The 11,021-nt window shown below is 41.5% G+C and overlaps 1 pseudogene; it reads left to right on the top strand.

Annotated features, from left to right (window-relative positions):
• The first annotated feature begins 4,551 nt into the window (after positions 1-4,551).
• LOC138156730 (vacuolar protein sorting-associated protein 37A pseudogene) lies at positions 4,552-5,468 on the top strand (annotated as a pseudogene).
• Positions 5,469-11,021: the final 5,553 nt, after the last annotated feature.

Below are 11,021 nucleotides of genomic sequence, written 5' to 3'. Positions count from 1 at the left end.
GAGAGAGAGAGTAGAGTCTATGCATGTGATTTTTTTTTAAATTTAGGACTTCTGCTGTGGGTTCCTTAGTATAGGTAACACTCAGTGAAGAAACTTTTGTCACTAATTCAGATCTGGTACCCCTTTACAATTTTGAATCTTGGGGCCACTGAGAAGTTGAGTGTCTTGCTGCCAATATCTCGTGCTGATTGTCACACTGCCAATATATGTCAGAAGCTAGACTTGAAACTATCTTTCTTACTGATTCTGAGACCAGTTCTTCACCTATTATCCATTACTGTACATTGCCTCTGTCTCTGAGGGTACAATAGTATAGCTCATTCATTCATTCATTCATTCATTCATTCATTCATTCATTCATTCATCCCCTTTTGATCCATTTATTTGCTTGTTTATTTATCCATTCATTTTTAATCATCTATGTATCTGTCTATGTATCTATTTTATCATGACCCTGGAAGGCGTTTTCAATTCCATGAGCTCTGGGAGCTTCTGTATGTCAGGGTGCAGGTTATGGCTGTCTAAGGGACCCAGAGAGGCATCTGATTTATTAGGAGAAGCTTAGTTGGGGCTGGAGTATGATGCTGCCTCAAGTGACTCAGAAAATAGTATGATAATCTGTTCTCTATTAATCCTCCTTTGAAGTACCTTTTTTTCTTTTGAGTTAAAGGCTAAGATAGGTAACCCTGGGGAAGTGAGATGCATCAGTTCAAGTTCAAAGCCACAGGGAGAATCCTGGGATTGACAGCAGGGCATGGGTATTAGACCACATCTGTGCCCTGAAATTACCTGCAATATTAATAATTCTGCAGGTTCCTTGGTTGTTGTAAGAACAGGGTCATCCAATCACAGATTCAGAAGAGGGAGAACCTCAAGGGCTGTCCAGTAAAAGCCCCTCATTTTACAGGCACCACCAGTGTGGGAAAGTGGGTGGAGTCAGATTGTGAAGGACTTGTAATGCTGCACAGAGATCTTTGTATTTGATCTTAGAGGCAATAGGAAGCCACTGGAGCTCATAAAGTAGGAGGGTGACTGGAGTCCCATTTCATGTCTCAGTAAGTCCAGCCTTTAAACAGGCTCTTGAACTGATTTCTTTTCCTAATACCAACTCCCCAGATGAATGTGAATTGCTAGAGGCAGCTAGGGGGCGCCATAGTCCACAGAGAGCAGGGCTTGAATAGTGAGGATTGTTGTTTGACCTTCATTTTCTAAGAGGACCATGACATCAGTGAGGTGATGCCATGACTTGCAAATGAATTGGATTTAAGTGAGGCAGGGCTGTGCAAAGTCATCAGCCTCACTCTCTCGTCTGGGGCCATCTGGATCCAATGGCGATATAGATCAGGATGACTGGAGATGGCCCCGGGGTTGTCAGGAAGACCTGAGTTCAAATCCTGCCTCAGACCTTAACTGTCTGTGTGTCTCTGGGCAAATGAATCACTTAACCTCTGCCTACCTCAACTGTAAAGTGGGAATAACTATAGTGCCTCCCTCCCAGGGTTATTTTGAAGATCAAATGAGATAATATTTGCAATGCTCTTAGCATAGTACTTGGCACATAGCAGGTATTTAATAAATATGTTTCCCTCCAAGTAGAAAGAAAACAAAAGAAGGAATGTTTTTTATATACTGCTTTTTCTTGTCATAGCATCACAGATTCAGAGCTAGAAGAAACCTCAGGAACCTCCTGGTCCAACCCCTTCATTTTCTAGATTGAGGAAGGTAAATACATGCCCACCATCGGTCAGGTGGTTCATATAATAACCTGGTCATCCAAATCTGAAGTCCCTGCTCTTTCCATTATAATATCCTGCCTGTCTAGTGCGTCTTCATTTCCAGACAACCTACCCCAATCCGAGGGATTGCTGAGTAGAAACCCAAGGGGTTTGGATCTTAGGAATCGCCCCCTGCGATACATTCTTCAGGTCCTGGAGAGACCTTCTGTCACACTGGTGCTGCCTCACTCTCTCAGGGCTAGTACTGATAGGCTCCATTACAAAGCCTTTGCCAAACATTGGCATACAGGTTTTATTGGAGCCATGTGGGAGGAAGTGTTGACTGTGGCATCATGCTTGTCTACCACTGGAACTTAAGGGCTAATAAATCATATTCTCGAACACCATATGTGTTAATTGTTCATTAAACAAAAACTTGCAGAATGCCGCCTTCAAGGAAAAGTCCTTCAGAAGTGAATGCCAGTATATGTTGCCTAGTGAAATATGCAATCAATCTCCTGGGCAGCATTTTCTGATTTTCATCAAGATGAGGGGGACGGGTGACAAAAGAGAAGAGAGGGATGAAGGAGGCTCTCCATGGGGAAAATGCTCCAGAAAGCACAATCCAATGGCAAAAGGGTAGAATCTGAAGTCAGAGGACCAGTCTATGTCATTTACTACCTGAATGACCTTGAACAAAGCCCTTAATCTCTCTGGGCCTCAGTTTTCTAATCTGTGAATTGAATGGCTTGGAGTCAATGTTTGCCAATGGTTCTAATTCTATGTTCCTATGTCTTTCATACATTTACTAGCTATGTGAACCCTGAACAAGGGCTGACTTTTGTCTGCCTCAGTTTCCTTTTCTGTAAAATGGGGATAATAATAACACCTATCTCCCAGGACTGTAAGGATTAATAGCTGTGAAGTGATTGGCATAGCACCTGCCACATAGAAGGCACCATATAAATTTCATCTGTGATGATGATGAAGAACTCATGGACCCTGGGCAAGGCATTTAACCCTATTTACCCCAGTTTCTTCCTCTGTAAAATGAGCTAGTGAAGGAAATGGCAAACCATTCCAGTATCTTTGCCAAGAACTGTCTTCCCCGCCAAGAACTGTCTTCCCCGCCAAAAATGGGGTCACAAAGAATCAGACATGACTGAAGAACAGTGGGATCAGTTAGAATTGGCCTCAGGGGTCATTTAATCAGACTCTTACTTGGAAAAACACCCTCTAGAAAATGCCCAGCAAATCACTATTTAGCTGTTGTTTGGAGCCCTTCAGTGAGTTGGCACTCCTACATACTCAGGCAGCCCATTCTCTAATAAAAGAGCCCTAATTGGGACTTCTCTTATTTTAAGACTATATTTGCCTCTGCAAAATTTACCACCTTGTCCTTAGTTCTGACCCCTGGGGCTGGGGGTAGAATCCACAGAAAAGGAGGCATCATATGTTAATGGAAAGAATACTGGAACACTAGATTTGAACTCAGAGCATTTGGGTTTGGATCCTGACTTTGCCATTAATACATTAATACATGTGACCTTGGACAATTCATGTGATCTCTTTGGACCCCAGTTTCCTCATTTGTAAATGGAGGGTGGTGGTGAACTAAAATTCCAGTAACATGCCTTCAGGTTCTGACTTTATTCTCTCTCTGTCTCCCTCCGCCCTTTCTCTTTTGGGAGCAATCAGGGTTAAGGGACTAGCCCAGGGTACTTCAGACCAAATCCAGAGGCTGGATTTGAACTCAGGTCCTCCTCACTTTAGGCCTTAAGAGAATAGAATAGAATGAAATTGAATTCCTCTTCTCCTTCAGAGTCTTTGATAAGCTTGAAGACAGCTAGTATAACCCCATGAGAATTATTTTCTAAGCTAGAAAAAACCATCTTTTCCTACCAAATTTCTGATTCATGATTTTAAGGTCCTTCACCATCCTGGCTGGTGTCTTCTGGATATCCTCCAATTTATCAATGTCATTCCTATAATATGTGCCCAGAACTAAATACGATACTCCAGGAGTGATCTGACCAGGTCAAAATATAGCAAAACAATCACGTGCTTATATCCATCAGCGAGGCCTCTCAAAGCAGTCCAAGATGATATTAGCTTTTTTGGATGCCATATTACACTCTTGATTCATACTGACCTTGAAGCCAATTAAAACCCACAAATCTTTTTTATATGACCTATTATCTGGCCATACCTCCCCCATCTTAGACTTGTGAAGTGAGAGTTAGGTATAATGATGCCAAATTTCCAGTTTATTCTGTGTTTTCATGTCTTGTTCCTGATGACTTCTTACCCAAATTTAATTTATTTAACTCAAGGTTTCCTCATCCACGTGGGTACCAATGGCCATTTCACAGAATGGCCACTGCTAGCTATTTCCCAGCATCAATAACTCATGGAAAGTGATTCCTCATAAATTAATCCCTATTGTTTCCTCCCTGACTGACTGAAGGGTCTATGGCTCACAAATAAGTGAGTGAGCCCACCAACTTGACATGCTTTGTCCTTGGCCAAGGAATGACCTGACTTTTTTCACCGAGCAAAAGCTGAGTGTTGTCTGTGGCCAGGGGTGACAGTGGGGGCAGAGTGAGGGGGTCTCACCAGCCTCCAGCATCAGAAGTAGTGTTGCATCAAGTCCTAGCATGGTGTACACCAGCATATCTGAAATGCAGAAAGACACAAACTATAGATTTACCATTCACAGTAAACAATTTTATAATCAACATTAATATTTTTCTTCCTCCTCAGTTTCCTCAGGAAAAAAACAAACAAACCAGTGATCAATGTTGACTGATACGACATAATTTAATAGACAAATAGAATGTACATTACCTTTTCGTTAGTAAACAATTTTACAATGTACTCACACCTTGGACAAATTATTCAAAATCTCTTGGATGATTTTGGAAGGATCCTCCAGTTTAGGCTCCCAATTCAGCATTTTTATATTTGTACAGTAAATCAGTGGGAATGCCTTCTTGAACTGCTCAGAGTTTTCCATTTCTTTCTTCACATCCTTAGAGGTGGACAGACCTATGATCTCTGTCCCAGGTGCTGACACCATTTCTTCAGACTGGAGTTATTCCACAGCCAAACCTGCTGTTCTCTCCTTTGGTTTCCTCTCAAATCTGTCATTACCTGTTCCCATAACAGATGCTCCAATGCTGATAGGTCAAAACAAGTTTGGTTACAAGATGCCTGATGTCAACTCTCAGAATTCAGTCCATTTCAGTGAAACAGTATGAAGGAAGAAGGAGTATGCCCAAAGCAGGTTTTGACTTGGCCCCAGCTGAAGCATGTCATTACTGACAAGTCATTAGGACTTGGTAATGAGCAGTGGAGATCTTGCTCCTCCCAAATCTCTATCTAGAGCCTGGCCTGGAAGCCAAAAGGCACGTGGTCCTAGAGAAGTATCAACTGCTTACTCTAACCTGGCTTTGAAAAGGAAATGCAAAGGCAGCATGAATTCAGTGAGAGCTGCACTGAGTGCCCTCCAGGCAAGGTTGAAGGTGGAGGCTCAGGAGGCCAGGAGGTGTCTGACACCTCACAGAGAATTTCCTCTAGGGGAAAATGGAAGTAGATAATTTTCTCAGTAATTTCATGGAAAAGAGAAAAATTTGCCAGTGTCAAAGAATTAAAGAGAAGATGCTTAAGCATCCAATAGCCAGCCTCACACACCCTGGTCCAGGATGCCCTCTAAATTTTCCTGAACACACGGAACTTCCAAGAGAAGACTGAACAATCCCAATTAAGCCCATTTTTAAATAGACGTGATTTGCAAACAGGCTTTTTAACCTAATGGTTGTATTATGTAGTGGAGATTAACTGTATCCATTGCACAGACCTGGGCCTGATTCTGTACAAATTAGGATGCCTTTCATTATCTTTGTTTGACAAATCCTTCTGCACTCTTTGTATTAAAAAGTCCTCTGTATTTATTGTTGATAAAGCTTTTTACCATATTTAAGTTTCTGTTGCTATTCCCTGCTTATTAGAGATTAAATACTTATGCATGTAATTTTGGATAAACTCTAGTATTTTATAAATTCATATTCTTTTACACTCATATTTTAAACTGAAGCAGACTGGTTTATTTATAAAGAAAGTCAGACTTATTTTTCCTCCTGCAACTTTTTTTGAAGTCACTATTTGGGGTATTGGTCATTAAAATACCACATTCTCTTTATCTTTCAGGAAAAATTTCATTCCTGAGTGACCATGTCAATATGTCCAGTTTTTAATCAGTATAAAGTTTTACAGTAGGTTGTTGTGGTGTGGTGTTGATTCTAGTTTGGAGCAAGAGTTCCAGTGGGTCCCTGGCCCTGACCTTGGTTGCTGTCCCTCAGTCCTCTAAGGAACAGCCTCATGGGGTTCTAAGTGGTGGCTCATGTCCAGAAGGCTGATCACACATCTGGTGATTGATCTTGTTTTTGTGTTGTGTGCTTTCTGGCTATAGCAGCTCACAAAGACACATCTGGCCAGCTGTCTTCTGTGCCTGTATAGGGAGGATGACCCCCTACACCTTTGAAATCATGAAGGATACAATGAATGACTGTGAAGTCAATACCTGCTTTGTAAATGTATCAGTTTTGTATTTTAAATGAGAGCTGTTTCCAGAAGGACACGAGCCCCACATTCAGTATGACTTGCCAGGCTGGTTCATTTTCTTTTTTTTTCTTGTTTTTTTTTTTCTTTTTTTAAGCAATCAGGGTTAAGTAACTTGCTCAAGGTTACACGGCCCGTTATTTCTGGGTGTGGTGCTGAGTGTCTGAGCCCGGGATTCAATCTCCAAGTCATCCCAACACTGGAGCTGGTGCTCTTACTCGCTGAGCCACCTGGCTGCCCCTAAGCAATTGGGGTTAAGTAACTTGCTCAAGGTTACACAGCCAGGTGTTTCTGGGTGGGTGCTAAGTGTCTGAGCCCGGGATTCGATCTCCAGGTCATCCTGACACTGGAGCCAGTGCTCTTACTCACTGTGCTACCTGGCCACCCCTGGTTCATTTTCAAGAATGAGATTCGGGTTATTTGGAAATGGATCTTCTAAATAGCTCATTATAAGAGGGGTAATAGAAAAAAGAACACAACTGGGTATGTACTCTGGCTCTTTAGGGGGAATATCTGGACACAGACAAGCTAACCAAATTTTCCTTAGCCTCTATCATTAATGAGTTTTACCTCTGATTGGAAACCAAGTGAGAGCAGTGTGGGACAGTGGAAACACTACTGGATATTGAAACCAGAGGACCTGGGTTCTTACCCCAGCTTTGCCACCTCCTTGGGTTGGGACATAACCTCTGTGGGCCTTGGACTATAAAGGAGGCATTGTATGATTCTTTGGGTGGATGTACCAACTTATATAAAAGAGGAGATTGTACCATAACACTCTCTGTAATCTCATGAATAAGTAAAAATCATGTATGCTTTTCTTGTAAAAAATTATTCCTGTTTATTTGAACCTTGCACCAATCATCTGTTCGTCTAGGCTTTGAAACAGACAGTGATGTTTCCCAAGTGAAACTCCACTATTTTACACAAATATAACTGACAGGAAAGACACCTTGTACCTCTTGCCTCCTTGTCCTTGCTTAATTATTCATCTTTTTAAACGAGAGTCAGAGGATTTGAGTAATGATATTGATATTTTAAATCTTCACTTAAAATTGTCTCAGTTCCTGCAATTCATTGCCTAGCCTAATCAGAGAAGGAAACTATATCCTCAGAATCTCAAAGTTGCCTACATATGTCAGGGGAATGTTGAGTGTGCATTAAAAGATGTTCTTGTGTATTGTGTGTGTGCATGTATTTTCTGCATATGTTAGGGGATGTCTATGTGTCAGAGAAGGAGCCTGCTTATGTCAGAGCAAGATTTATTCATGTTGGAAGTGGGAAGGATGGGAGGGGAATTATAAGATTGTAGGATGATAGGATTGAGAGCTGGAAAGATCTCTGGAATGCATCCTTTCCAACCCCTTCATTTTGCATATAAGGAAACTTTACCAGAAAGGTAAAGGTGCTTACTTTTGACCACACAGTATGCCAGGTAAGACTCTGCATGTTCCTGTTTTATCTTAGTGAGGGTATTTATATAGGGGTATAGTTACTGTAGATATCAGAGTAGAGACTTGCATAGAACATATAGGAAAATCTATGTATGTTAGGAAGGACTATTTGTATATGTTGGGGAGTGGGAAGACAGGGTTTATTATTAATGCCACAGAGAGGGTAACTGCTTGGGATATTTTTAGTCAACATTTTGTAGCACTTTGAGCCTTATAAATATTATCTCATTTTTTAGTCACCATAACCCTGGGAGACAGGTGCTATTATTATATTCATTTTATTCATGAGGAAACTGAGGCAGACAAAGGGAGTTACATAGCTAATATTCCTGGGACATAGTGGGTGCTTGAAATATGCTTGTTGACTGACTAACAAATCCTTTTTTACGTGGATTGGAACTTGGGCAGTACTATCTAATTGATATTCAATAGTATCATAAAATAGTCATATCACAAGGAAAGGTTGGATTCTGCTATAAATAGCCTTTCTCAGGAAGGCTGGAGTGTGTGTGTTGGGGGCAGACACCTTTAACAGACTAAAAAGCAGTTTGCTATGACAGTTCACTTCAAGAATTAGCTGCAAAAGCAATAAAAAAGAATGACATGTGACCAGTGATTTCACTTCCTCCAAGTATGAAGGACAAGGGAAATTTTGCACTGACCTATAGATACCATTCTTTACAGCTCTTTCTCTATCACTAATGGTCAGAGGATGAAGAGAAGAGGAGTCATGGCTGGTGACTCCTACTGAGGCATGTTTGTATATATCTATGGGTATCTGTGAATCTGTCAGAAACAGTAGAGTTCAAGTCATCTTGGGGGTATGTGTTTGGGGATAGGACAGAGATTATCCCAAGCTTTATAAAACCCTTTCCCGGTCACTCACATGGGGACAGATGTTGCTACTAGGAGGAACCTAGAAAGCATTTTAAGTGATTACAAAGCTCTCACAAGAATGAAATTCTAATGGCAAAAACCCACCAAACTGAAACAAATAAAGATGAAAGAAAAACAGGTAATGATTTTTAAGAGAACAGCATATTAACAAGCACTCAATCAACCAGATTATATTGCAAAGATGCGGCGGTAAGTAATAGAGGATGGAGAGAAAAGCATTTCAGAATAAGGAGGAATCTGCAGAAGGGCAGTTTTGTTTTCATTGAGGAAAAAGCCTCCAAATGATTCAGTTGTCCAGGAGTGGAGTGGCTGAAACCCAGTTTTCACTCCAGGTGTGTGTGTCTGTGTGTGTGCACACACATGTGTGTCATGCCTGTGTGTATATTTATGTGTCTGCACACACATTTGGATGTGTCATGTATGTATTGTGCATTTGTGTAACAGAAATGCAAATTTAAAGATCTTCCCTGCCCCTAGGCTAAAGTGCACCTGGAGCCTGGGGAGGGAGGCTTGTTTTCCAGTAGATACTTCTTGATTGGCCAGTGAGTCAATAAGGTTGTTACATTCTCTGAGCCAGGAGAAGGCTATATAAGCCCTGCTGTGTAGCTTTGCTTTGGGGCTCACTTTGAGAAATGTTCTGTGATTTGATCAGATGAAACTCTGGGAAGCCGTTGTCCAGAGTCCCCCCGGCTTTGAAACCCAGATGTTGTTTCGTATGGATGTAATGGTTGGACAGTTTGGAAACTGTCTACTTGATCTGTTTCTCTGTCTTGATAATTCTGTCTGTATATTCTGAAGTTCAGGGTGCTGACCTTTTCCCCCTGAACTAGGTAAACGATATATGTTTGACTGATTAAAGTAAGCTTGTTAACCCATTTTGAGTTGCTTTCTTTTATCAAAGCAGATCCAAGAACCTGTGTTGGCAGCAAACCCTGGGGACGCTTGGGGTGCTCGCCGCTACAATTTGTGTATGTGTGTAAGCATGTGATCCACTCTGCCTTCTGCTGTATTCTGCACTTTCAGACTTTGTCATCTGCCCAGTAGCCCTCTCTCTTCCCTCCCCTCTCCCAGCTGTTTTCCAGATATGAAACCATAATCAAGTGAGTACTGCCATTATGACTTGAAAGGACTTTTCAATAAACTACCCTATGGTTCTACTTAGCACTCCTGTGACTCCCTAAACCAAAATATACCTCCCTGGCTGCCACTCCTCTTTATATGTTGTCTCCCTCTATTAAAATGTAATCTCTAGATGGAAATTTCCCCTTCCTCAAGGGCATGGACTTAGTGACTTTTAAATGAACATCCTGGGGCAATTAAGTGGCACAGTGAATAGAACACGGGCCCTGGAGTCAGGAGGACCTGAGTTAAAATCCAGTCTCAGACATTTGACACTTGCCTAGCTGTGTGACCTTGGGCAAGTCCCTTAACTCCAATTGCCTTGCCTTCTCCCCTCCAAAAAATAAATGAATATCCCTAGCACATAGTATAGTGCTTGGCACGATAGAGTGTAAGCTCCTCAAGGGCAGGTACTGTCTTTCTTTTTGCTCCTCTCTGTATCACCAGCACTTAGTATAGTGCCTGACAAGTGCTTATATAAGTGCTTAATTAATGATTATTGACTTGACATAGTAAGAACTTAAGAAATGCACTACCATTTATTCATTCAATCTTTCATTCACAGCAAAAATAGTGGGTTTTCCCTTTATTGGAGCTCTCCAAGCAAAGGTTGGAAGACTCCTTGCTAGGCACTGTCTAGAGGGAGATTCTTGTTCAGCATCAAGTAGCGCGGAGCGGGTTGGCACCCTCTGAGATTCCTTTCAACCTTGAGATTCTGTCTGTATATATCAAAGGGAGGGAAGTCTCTACAATGTTAGAATGCTATGATATATCAGAGTGGGAGGTTTGTATGAAGTGGAGTTGGGTGAAAGGTAGAGAGAGAGTCTCTATACATGTTGGAGCTGGTATCAGGGCTGAGGCTTAGGGTTTAGAGACTGAGAAGGAGACCCTCTCATTCTCACACTCCATCTTCAGCCTTGAGTTCATAGATGCAGTTGAGCTGGCTACAGTCATGCCTGTTAATCCTGTTTTCATTTTGGTTGCCTAATTGAGAGAAGGTAATTGCATAATGGGGTGATAATACCCTGTCTTCTGGAAGGGGCTGTTAGTTTAATTGAATTCTTTTTAGCTCAGTGAGAACTGTTCTTATAGTTGCTGCCTGACTATACCATCTCTCCTTTTCTATTAACTGCTAGGTGCTCATGACATACATTTTACACAAGTACATGCCCTCTGTGCTCTCCTACACATCTTCCTGTGCAAAGAAACTTCAGAT

This window comes from Petaurus breviceps, unplaced genomic scaffold (assembly GCF_028583685.1).
Source record: "Petaurus breviceps papuanus isolate PSGF00001 unplaced genomic scaffold, PetGlider_PUasm1.0 100, whole genome shotgun sequence".
Classification (NCBI taxonomy): Eukaryota; Metazoa; Chordata; class Mammalia; order Diprotodontia; family Petauridae; genus Petaurus; species Petaurus breviceps.
Note: the sequence above shows the minus strand (reverse complement) of the source record. Positions and strands in the feature narration are given on the sequence as shown.